We start from the raw sequence: 11772 nt of genomic DNA on the forward strand, positions 1-11772 counted from the left end.
TGGTAAAGTGAATAAATGGATCTCAGGTCAGACACTTTAACTCCTTCCTTGCCAAGTACATTCATGAATTTAAAGAAAAACATACTTCCATTTATACCAGAACTAAAATTAATGGCAGATAAAAGATGTAAACCTTCCATGTTTATGCTGGACACTTAATATCCTTCAATTGGGAAAAGTCGTTTTTGTTTTTTTTTTTTATAATCACAAACTTGACCCTTAATAAATTCTGTTGTATTCCATGTATAAAATTTTGAGTACTAAGTAAAGAAGTTAGAGTAGCTATTTGAGAGGAAACATTTAACAGCAGTCTCTTAGTTCCATCAAATAGATATTTTATTTCTCCAAAACTGTATTTAATCAAATATATAATATCTAGTATCTCAGAAGAAGTGTGACAGAAATAAGAAAAGAACAATTTGATGACTAGCAGGCCATAGAGACCAATGTATTATCCTCAAACCAGTGAATATAGATGTAATAGATTCTGAAAATTCTGACAGAGTAAAAACCTGAGGTTTAACTTGGGCTACCTAATTTTTGTATAGAAGAATGAAACAAAATATTCTGTCATATACATGATTAGAACTATAACAATTCAATCAATGATTTCAAAGTATTTTTTAAAAAAAAATACACAACTGCATGACTTACATTAGAGGCCTAAAATCTCTTCTTGTAAGAGGTCCTTTACTTTTCCCTTTTTCTTGTTCAATGAGCAGTGGGGAAGGGCGTTGAATATAGAGTCTCTGAAGGGAAAACTTTGCAGCTATTATCACTACTATGGAGGAATCTTAGAAATCTTAGAAAGAGTAGAGTGGGGTGGCAGACTGATAGCAAGAGAGAGAAAAGCAATGCCAAAGACGAGTTGACATATTGTCCTTACAGATATGCAAAATGTATGGCTTAACCTCACATCTTTAAAAACTGTAAAATAATAAGATTTTATAAATTAGTAAGAAAAGAGTGGTGACATTTGAATAAATTCATGGAGGAAGAACATTTGTACCCTTTTTCTGTATGAATACAAAACAAAATATGTCCAAAGAGTTTGGAAATATGAAAAGTCTCCTTTCCCACTCATCCCAAACCAGTGCTCTATGTCCAGAATTAAAGGGGAAATGACAATAATCTGAAATTGGAAAAAAAAAGAAAAATATTTTCTCTTTACTTTTTGTTTGGGAACTTCTCATTAACATATGTGATTGAATTTAATATGCTCAAGAACCAATAACCCCACAATGAAATTTGAGAAGCTCTTGGTTGCTACAATTTTCTAGATGATGCCTACATCTAGAAAATACTAAACAATATTGAAAGACATAGTTAAATATTTAGACATTTCCAAATCTATGGATTGCTGTCGTCATTTATTTTTGTTAGAGTCAGCTTTACCAAAAGTACTTCGTATCATTTTCTCTAAAATGTTTTGCAATTTATTCACCTTAAAGGGATGGCAAGCCATTTAAAAACTTAGGCAAAATATAACATCAGGTTTTCATAAAGCACACTTTTAGCCTAGAAAAGTTGTTTGCTTGAATATCAAAATAATAGTACCCTTTCTATTCTAGTATAAAAATCTAATAACAAAATTCATTACACTTTTCTCAACTATTTTAAACTACTATGAATCTCTGATGTTTCATACCTAAGAGAGATTATAGTTGCTAAATCAGTATTTTGTCCAATTTCTTGGACAAACATGGAGATATACCAACATGGAGATACAATGAAAATGGGCTAAGAGCTGATAGATAGCATTGCCCCTTATTCTTATATAATTTTTGCATTTTTCTATACTAAAATAAAATAATGAATTCTATTTTAAAAACTTCAATAAGCACATTCTATTGCATATTATGGTTTTATTTGATGCATTATTAATTATATCAAGTAGTTTTATTTTTTCTTTTGTTTTTGGATAAACTGGTAAAATAAATCTTTATATTTATATAGGTTCTACTGGTTTTGAGAATGTGTTCTCATCATTAAACACACTTTAATCTTACAACAAGTATCTATGGAGGTACAAAATATTTTCTGATGTCACAGATGAAGAAATTGAGTATTAGATAGGTCATAATTAGTCCAAGGTAACACTGCTAATGAGTAGAAGATCCAGAACTAAGTTTTAGGACTCTGGACATATTGTTCAGTGTTTTTTCCATCGTATAGAATTACATCTCCTTTAACAGCCAAAAGATTTTTAATGGTCAAAGATTACCACCCAATGACTGCCCCTTCTCCTCGTTAACAACCCTAACTTGAAAAAAAGTAATATGTGAAGGAATTCACTTGAACTTATATATCACTCAACTTCTCTCTTTGCACCTTTTCACAGGAAAAAAAAAACTTCCAAGGAATTGAACCCACTCAGTATTTCTATATTCTTACCTCCTTTAAATATGTCCATCCTCACCCAAATAGCCATATAGTTCCTTTATCTTACCCTATATCATTTCTATCTAGTACATATGATCATTAAATCAGCAACCGTAAAGGAACTGAGTTCTTAACCTACTTGCTAACTAGTTAGCCAGCCAGAATGTTACAGATACAGATATACACACACAAACACACACAGGCATATATACATATATTCTGGACGGAGAGGAAAAGCACTCTAGATTTACTATTCAGGAATATAAGCAAATGTCTCAGGGAAGAAGACAGAGAGAGCTTTATTTTTACTACCATGGACGTCTCCATGCAAGTATATCTCTAAATCTCTCCAGAGGGAAACATTCCCTCTAGCTTCCAAGGCTGATTGCTCTTCCAAGTTATCTTCTGCTCAGACTTGACCTGTACACAAAGCCAAGAAATCCATGGAGAATTTTCTTCCAGTAGTGATCATTTATAAATATACTGTTCATTTATTTGGTTTTCTTCCTAGAAATGTTTGCAACATGTGTGCGCATATTCTATGTTCTATGGTTCTTGATCATCGTTGTACCCCTACTGCTTAAAATATTCCCTGGCATGTAGTATTAGGTAGTAGTTTATATATAAATGAATTAGTAAATGAATGAATAGATGGAAAATAAATAGTTGATTAATAAACTTTTTAAATGCTGGATAAGTTTGTTTGTGTTTGTTGCTGTTTTTAAGCATGTCTTTCCTCTGTGGACATGTTCTGAAATGTTTTATTAACCTGTTCCTGTTGAAAAATTCATTCTCAGCAACTTAGGGATGTATGACTGTATAAAAAACTCAATATATTGTTTGAACTTACTTTCAGAATTCACACTTTAAAAAAGTATTTAAGTTAGACATATATGAGAAAGTGCTAAGTATAGGCTTTCCTCTTCAGACATTTAAAAAAATATCAACAGATATAAGACAGTCTTACTTGTGTGAGAGATAGTGGTCAGAGCTATCCAGTGAAGGAGGAAATAGGTGTCATTGTAAGAAAGATGAAATAAATTTTTGTTCATTTGCAAATTGGGGCAAATAACAAATAGAATTATTTGGCAACAAAATCTGAACTTTGTAGCACCAAGATGGTGATAATCATACTACTTTACATAAACAAGAAAAATATTCAAAATCTATCACCAACTACTTCCTAGAAATCTGAGAAGACAAAGTGAAAATTTCAAATTTCAGTTATTTTAAGCATAACATGTATTTTAAAATTCCAGTCAAAATTCTATCCATAAGAATCAGTTAATCTAATTGAAGGGAAGAAAGTTAAAAAAAATTAGAAAACAGGTATGGTATATTAATGGTATAAACTCTATAATCTGAATATGTAAGTCCAAAATTCTGTCTCTGCTTCTAATAGGCAATCATATGGGACAAGTTATCAAACCCCTCTTTGCTTCAGATTTCTTATTGAGCAAAGGAGGAAATTTTTTAAAATATGAGATAATATTGGTAAGTATCTCATAAGTAGGACTTTTGTCAGCATTAAATCGGTAGGAACAATGTGCTTAGAATAGTATCTAGAATTTATGGGTTCTAAAATTCTAACTATAATTTCAAAATTGGAAATGCAAAATTGCATGCTGGGCTGGTAAAGATGGGTCCCTTTCCAATACAATTATTTAGAAATACTGAGGCTATCTACTGATAGATGGATGGATGGATAGATGGATGGATGGATAGATAGATAGATAGATAGATAGATAGATAGATAGAAGAAAACAGATCTCAATAGACAAAAGGAGAAATTCCCATGTTCCAGAAACACAAAAAGATTCTGAAACCAGAGAAGTACCAACCAATTCAAAACTGTTACCTAGCAACATCTTCAGAGTCCAGAGCACACTGGACTTCAACAGAGAGGAAATACAACAGTAGACATCCAACAAAAGCATTACTTTGAGGGAGAATCAACAAATTTAACAAAAAAGTTAATTGACACACTAAATACTGAAAAAATAGGACATTTTGAAAATAATATATATTTTAATTATTTAAGGCATAAAATCAGAAAGACAAACAATATTGAAGGAACAGAGCTGTATAAATAAAACAAGCATGTTGGCTAAAATCCAATTCGAATTTCTATAAAAAATGGCCATGAGCATAGATTTTACATGTAATTTTGTGCTTCTTGAAAACTCTGAGTTTTTTATATGTATACAATATATATAAAATATATATATTACATACATATAATATATATAAAACTTGATTTGATAATATACTTATGTACAAAATTTTAACTTTTCTTTTTTTTTAAATTTATTACTATTTAAGTTTACCGGCATTCTTGATCTTTTTTTGTAAGGTCTTTTATAGTATAGAATAAAGGTTATTCTGGCCTCAAAAAGCAAATTGGAAAATGCCCCATTCCTTTATATTTGAAAGAGTTTAAGTTGAGTTATTTTCATTACATTTTAAGAAGCTTTCACCAAGAATGCTATTTGTATCTAGAGTTTTCTTTATAGAAAATTTTTTACAGTAAATGCATATTCTTTAATAGATTTGGAACTATCCAGCTTTCCAATTTCTTCTTCTCACAGCTTCAGTTTGCTGTATATTTCAAGAAATTTGTTAATTTTATGTAAGATCTATTTTAAACAGAATGATAGATAAATGAATAAATATAGATGTATATATGTGTATATTTTTATTTGTGTGTGCATGTATTTACTAGCTCTGTAGACTGAGAGATAATAGAAGCACTGCCCCAATAAAAGAAATAGGGATACCTAGCATTCAGATCATAGTTCTAAATATATTTTTTCACTAAAAGGAACTAAGGTTTCTTTCATAAATGGTTTCTTCTGGCTTAGGCAAGGAAAGTGCAAGACTAGAATGTATTTTTGTGACAATAAAGAAATGTTAAAAAATGGTTGGACATACTAATAGGACAAATAACCTCTTTGATAGGGTCTTCCATTGCACATTGATAATTAAGACAAATAATGACAAAAAGTAATTATAACCTTTAGACTAAAATGAGAACCCATGAGTCTATGCAGATATAAATATATCAATACATAAATATGGGAAGAGAGAAAGCTCTTTCTTTTGGTAGGCTTATAACTGTTAAATGTAAAATAAATGACAGAATTAGAAAATTACTGTTTGGCAATCACCACAGTAAGTTGTTGACAGTCACAGACAAGGATCATCAATGGATGCTAAAACTAGTGGGTGGAAGTTTGAAGGGAAATAGGAATCCATTATCTCCACAACATAGTTAGTTAATAAATACAAAGGAAAAACCCTTAACTTTACATTAGACACATCTGGTAGACACCACCTTAACCAAGTAACCCAAGTTAATATCACCAGTAACAGGACCAACAGACATTATTTACCTCCTGATGGTATGCACTGAGAGCACAATATCACTTCTGTTATGTTCCTGCAAAAATGCATACTTGATTGTAATCATGAGATAATATTAGACAAACCCATTTTGAGGAACAGTCTACAAAATAATCGGTCTGGACTCCTCAAAAATGTCAGGTTGAGGAAAAACAAAGACAGACTGCAAAACACCTTATCTTAAAGGAAATGAAAGAGACAGCTCAATGCACCGTGTAATATTGGGCCAGAAAAAACAAAACAAAGCAAACTTCTCTTTGCTTGATTTGGTATAAAGAACATTTTGGGTTCAAGTGAAAACTTTTGGTTAAATCTGTAGATGTCTAGATAATAGTATTGTGGGAATGTTAATATCCTTATTTTGATAATTGTACTAAAGTTATTAATAATGACTGCTTTTAGGAAATACATATTTAATTATTTAAGGGTAAATTGTATTATTTCAGCAACTTATTTGCAAAAGGGTTCAGAAAAAATAGAGAGAGAAAGAGAATAATATAACAAATGTCACTTGGTGAAATGTTTATCTTTGGGGAATCTGGGTGAAGGGTTAATGAGAATTATTTTTATTATTTTTGTAACATTCCTGTAAATCTGAAATTATTTCAAAACAAGGTTAAAAAGAATCTTTACCACACAATGCCATACTTTCTCCTTTTAAGGCAGCAGAATTATTTTCACTTTCTCTATGCCTTTAAGAGTATTTGAGGTATGGGGAGGTTTGAAACCAGCTTTCTGAAATTGGCACTTAAATCAGCAAGTACTTCAAAATATTATGGACATTAATGTTTGCTATGTTTATCGTAAATTGCCTACAAGATTTGGGAGTATAAAATTTCTAGACTGCCAAAGACCTTATTCAGGCAGAAGCATCAGTGAAGCCTAGAGGCAATAGAAAGAAAAAAAAATCATATATCTTTCCCCATCTTCAAATTTAGCATTTGGAGTATTTTGGTTTCAAAAGCAAAATGAGGAAACGGGGGTTGAACTAACAAAAGTAAGAGGCTTAAGGAGTCAGGGAAGTGATTGGAATCCTTCCATGAAGATTAGAAGTTAAAAAATGATCAACTGAGATAATGAAATACAGTGTGTGTTCTTTGATGTGTGTAGAGAAAGAATTGTGTTCAGGCAAATTTAAAGAACCCAAGTATTGTAAAAATCAATCAAAATGCCTATAGGACATGGAAAACAGCTATCAGTTGAAGCCAACTTAGTATAGCTATTACTCAAAATAGAGCTATATCTAGTAAATACACACACATCAATTCAATTCAGTAAAAAAAAAAAAAAATCAGTCCAGTAAAAAAAAAGAAAGGCAATTTTTTGTTATATTGTCATCTAGATAAAGCAAATATGAGTGATGAACAATGTAAAGTAATGTGGTCAAAGTCTCTTACTGAGTGATTACTAATGCATGCAACCTGGTGCTAAATTAAAACCAAAACCAACAGGTAGTCAAAAGGTACAAACTTCTAGTTATAAGATAAATATAAGTTATTTATCTTATATATAACTAGGGATGTAATGTACAGCATGATAAATATAATTAACACTGCTGAATGTTATACATGAAAGTTGTTGAGAGTAAATCCTAAGAGTTTTTCTCATCGCAAGGAAACAAATTTTTCTATTATTTTGTATCTATATGAGATCATGGATGTTCACTAAACTTACCGCGAGAATCATTTCATGATGTATGTAAGTCGAATCATTATGCTGTACACCTTAAACTTATACAGCGCTGTATGCCAATTATATCTCAATAAAACTGAAAGAAAACAATACAAACGTGCTGCTGACTTTACACGCCTGCTTTTTAAATTGGGAAGGTAGGCATATTAACAAATATACACTATTTAGTGTCAAGACTGAAAACTAGGTATATTCAAGGTATAGTGTAGTGTGTAAGAGGGAATGGCCAACAGTGCCTTGGAAGTGATAGGAAAGACCTCCGTGAGATAACACTTCAGAGCTGGTTCCCCAGTTTCACTCAGTCACAGAACTAACTAGCAATCAAGACAGTCTAGCATTCTGTTCTCCAGCATCAGCATATATATATTTTTTAGTTTCAAAATTTTATTTAATTAACTTATCAGGTGCACAAAACATATATTTCAAATCTTATTAAACTCAGTTATTTGAAACATATGTTTACACAGAAGACAAACAGATAGACGATTTCAAATAACTTCTGGTACAGTCCATTATCCTGTACAATGGATTAAGCTAGACTTTGAAGTCTATTCATCATGCCAGCTGCCAAAACTGTGGGTATTTCCTAGAAACTGTTTCAGAGGACACAAAAAATACCAAAGCCAAAGAAATGAAGCCCTCACTGCCTAGGGTTGAAGGAAGAGGATCTCAAAAAGATCTAAATTTTAAATATATCAAGCAATGCTACTTTAATTCATTTAGTTCTACAATTAGTAATAACATGCTCACCTTTCTTGGCTGATCAAAATATAACTAAATCGGATCTCTACTAACTTGTAAGCCCTCCTAAAATCCTTTAATCAATGGTTATCTCTGATTTTCAAGACTCCTGTGTTAATTATGGTCTGTGTTGTCTATTTGTCAATTAATCATACATGTCTTGTGAAATCTAATGCAGCAATACATTGAAGATTATTTTTAAAATGGTATTATTTGCAACTTCAAACATTTGTATCAAGTTTCTCCAACTTTATGTTAAGCTCCAATAGAGTAGAAATGGTAGCTTCAATTTCTTCCTTTCCCATATAATCCTAGAGATTAAGTTTTTTAGTTGATGTTAAATAAATGTTTATTGATTGGTTAATTTAAATAAATTGTCCAGTTAAAAGTGGCAAGGATCTATATTAAGTCAATGGCCATAAGAAAATAAAGTAGAGATTCTATTTAAGAGAAATATAGAAAGTAGGATCGGCCAGACTTGATGACTGACTGCTTAACGGAGGACTGAGAGAGAAAAGTTGGCTGATGCTCGCTTCGGCAGCACATATACTAAAATTGGAACGATACACAGAAGATTAGCATGGCCCCTGCACAAGGATGACACGCAAATTCGTGAAGCGCTCCATATTTAAAAAAACAAAACAAAATAAAACAAAAAACGTTGGCTGAAAACGTTCAACGTAGCTTGAGTAACTGGATAAAGAAGGCCATATTTAATATATTAGCGAACATAGAAGGAGAATGTCTGTTTTGGGGATGAGGTACAGGTTTTCCCAATGTGTAGGAAAAGCCAGGCATAGTCAAGCAATTTTCAGCCTCCTAAACCTACTATCATTATTCACTCTTGAAACATGGCAAAAAGGAGACTCAGAATCCAAAATCACTGAAAGAATGACTGAGATTCCAACCCAGAAGGTTTGACTACAGAGCCTCTGCTCTTCACTCTTACTTTCCCTCAGTTGCTTCATGAGTACTATGCAAATTAAATATGAGTATAAAACTACTATATGGGACTTCCCTGGTGGCGCAGTGGCTAAGAATCCGCCTGCCAATGCAGGGAACACAGGTTTGATCCCTGGTCTGGGAAGATCCCACATGCCATGGAGCAACTAAACCCGTGTGCTACAGCTACTGAGCCTGAGCTTTAGAGGCCACAAACCACAACTACTGAGCCCATACACCACAACTACTGAAGCCCAGGCACCTAGACCCCTTGCTCCGCAACAAGAGAAGCCACCGCAATGAGAAGCCCATGCACCACAACAAAGAGTAGTCCCCACTCACCGCAACTAGAGAAAGCCTGCATGCAACAACGAAGACCCAACACAGCCAGAAATAAATAAATAAATTTATTAAATCAAATAAAATAAAACTACTATATAATCTAATCTAAGCATTTTCTATACATTAATTTTCATAATACTTGTGAATAATTGAGAATTAAAAGTACTAGTTAGAAAATCTTTGAAGAACTACTTAATGCACTATAATACTGAGGATCTTTTTCATTTTATCAAGCACATTCACCTCCTTTTTATTTCAGAAAGAACACCTACATGATTCAGACGTAAATGCCAAACACTTAGCATAATGGTTGGCAGATACTAAATACTTCAGCAATTTTTGTTGAAAAAATCATGAATGCATGAATTAAAAAATGTCATAGAAGGAGGAGGGCATAGAAGGGGCCATTAATTAACTACCTTATGTTTCAGTTCTCCCCTTAAAAATGGAAATAACAACACTTATAACATGTTTATTGTAAGAATTAAATAAAACGGTTACGTATGATTAATGGTCTGCTAATAATAATTCTTACACATATAGATTATTATTGTTATTACAATAATAGGAGTGAAGCTAGTGAGACGCTTTTTGTAGGTATATTAGACTACAAACTAGAAGATATAAAAACACACTGGATTAAGGATGATTGATTTCTCCATAAAATGTTTCTTTTTAGCCTTACGATTTCATCATTAACTACAGGAAAGCTATGAATCATAAGACATGATATAATAATTATATGCTCATTTTAACCAGAGCACTTGTGATTGTATGAATACGAGTTTGTATTAACACAAGATTTTGCAATAAATTGCTCTTGCATACTCTACACTCCCCAAAGAAAATTCTCAATATCATTTAATATAATTAAAAATAAGATTCTGTATTTCACTTTTGAGAGAAGAATGTAAAACAAAAATAAAATTAATTTCTTATCTAATAGTATGTGTAAATAGTATTTCTTAACAAAAGGTAGAGAATTGTTATGGTCTTCAAAGGCTAAAAAAATTGAACAAATGCATGGGCAAATAATCAAAAAAATTTTTTTAAATAAAATTCAGAGTAACTTTGAAGTAAAATGGGTACACAACGGTAAATTTAATGTCTCACTAATTAAAAGAGGCATCATGGAGACAAAACAGGGGTGTTTTGAACCTGTTGCCTTAATTAACTCCTATTTTCTTTTTTAAAATGGAACATCAGCAAAGGCCATTTAATGGTAATGAGGTTGAGCGAGAGGCCTAATATGTAATCAATTTTAACAAGTGTATACTCCTTACTGTGTGTCAGGAGATTACTATTGTAACAGAAGAAGAGTAAAAGGACGGATGTTTATTTTACATTCAGACTTGCATTTGCTTTAAGATACTGGAATTCTTGAAGGGTCATCATTTGAGCCTTTTTTGTTGTTTTTTTCCCTTCTCGTGGCACTATTAATGTTTTTAAAAACATACTGATTTTTTAAATTCATGTAAATTTCCACATTCAACTCTTTTGTATTCTTCTTTAAAGTTGGAAGTGGAAGTTAAAAATCCCAACTGTTTTGCCACTCCAGAGAGTAGTTTATTTTTATGCTCATGCCAGTAGAAGTCTCATGAGTCATTTTCTGCACTTTTTTAAGGTATAGCCTCTATAACTGTATGATGAATGGTGACATCTGAGCTCTGACCTAAGAGAAATACATTTACGTCACTTACCAGACATGTAGATGACAGGTCATGTCTGTTACATTTGTCCCTTTCTTCCAATTTTTAACCCTATGCTAGACTTTCATGAGAAGAAGGCATAATGGAGAGTCTTGAACAAGGACTGTTGTTTGATTTGCAATGTACCATATAAAATCCATTCTCAAATTGGAAAAAATTTAGGCCAAAGTTCATATACCTTTTGAATAAACTTATTTCAGGTTACAATAGAACCTGACATTTTCAAAACTCTTTTGTGGTTAGGTGCAAAAATCAACAGAAACTTGGTGGTTTGGTTGGAATCACAGTAAGACCAAATTTTGCCATAAGATAGATGTTTGGATTTCATTTGGCTCCAAACTTGAAGAAAATGTTGTTATGCAAATCAACAGGAATATGAACAAAAATTGTCTTTTATAATAATGTATAATATTATAGCTAAGAAGCTTAACTTCATGTTAAATATTACTTCTTTCTATAATTAAAATGTACACATCTATTTTCATTACCTCCAAATACATTGCTAAGTATTTTCTTAAATTCTTACCTGTAATTTACCATAACACTTCATCAATACTTCATC

At 31.9% G+C, this 11772-nt stretch overlaps 1 non-coding gene across 1 annotated transcript; it reads left to right on the forward strand.

The window, feature by feature from the left end:
- The first annotated feature begins 8742 nt into the window (after positions 1 to 8742).
- Positions 8743 to 8849, forward strand: LOC132364147 (U6 spliceosomal RNA). Its single transcript, XR_009502705.1, has one exon. It is a non-coding gene; the product is annotated as a U6 spliceosomal RNA (small nuclear RNA).
- The last annotated feature ends 2923 nt before the right edge of the window (positions 8850 to 11772 follow it).

Source organism: Balaenoptera ricei, chromosome 3 (assembly GCF_028023285.1).
Source record: "Balaenoptera ricei isolate mBalRic1 chromosome 3, mBalRic1.hap2, whole genome shotgun sequence".
NCBI lineage: Eukaryota > Metazoa > Chordata > Mammalia > Artiodactyla > Balaenopteridae > Balaenoptera > Balaenoptera ricei.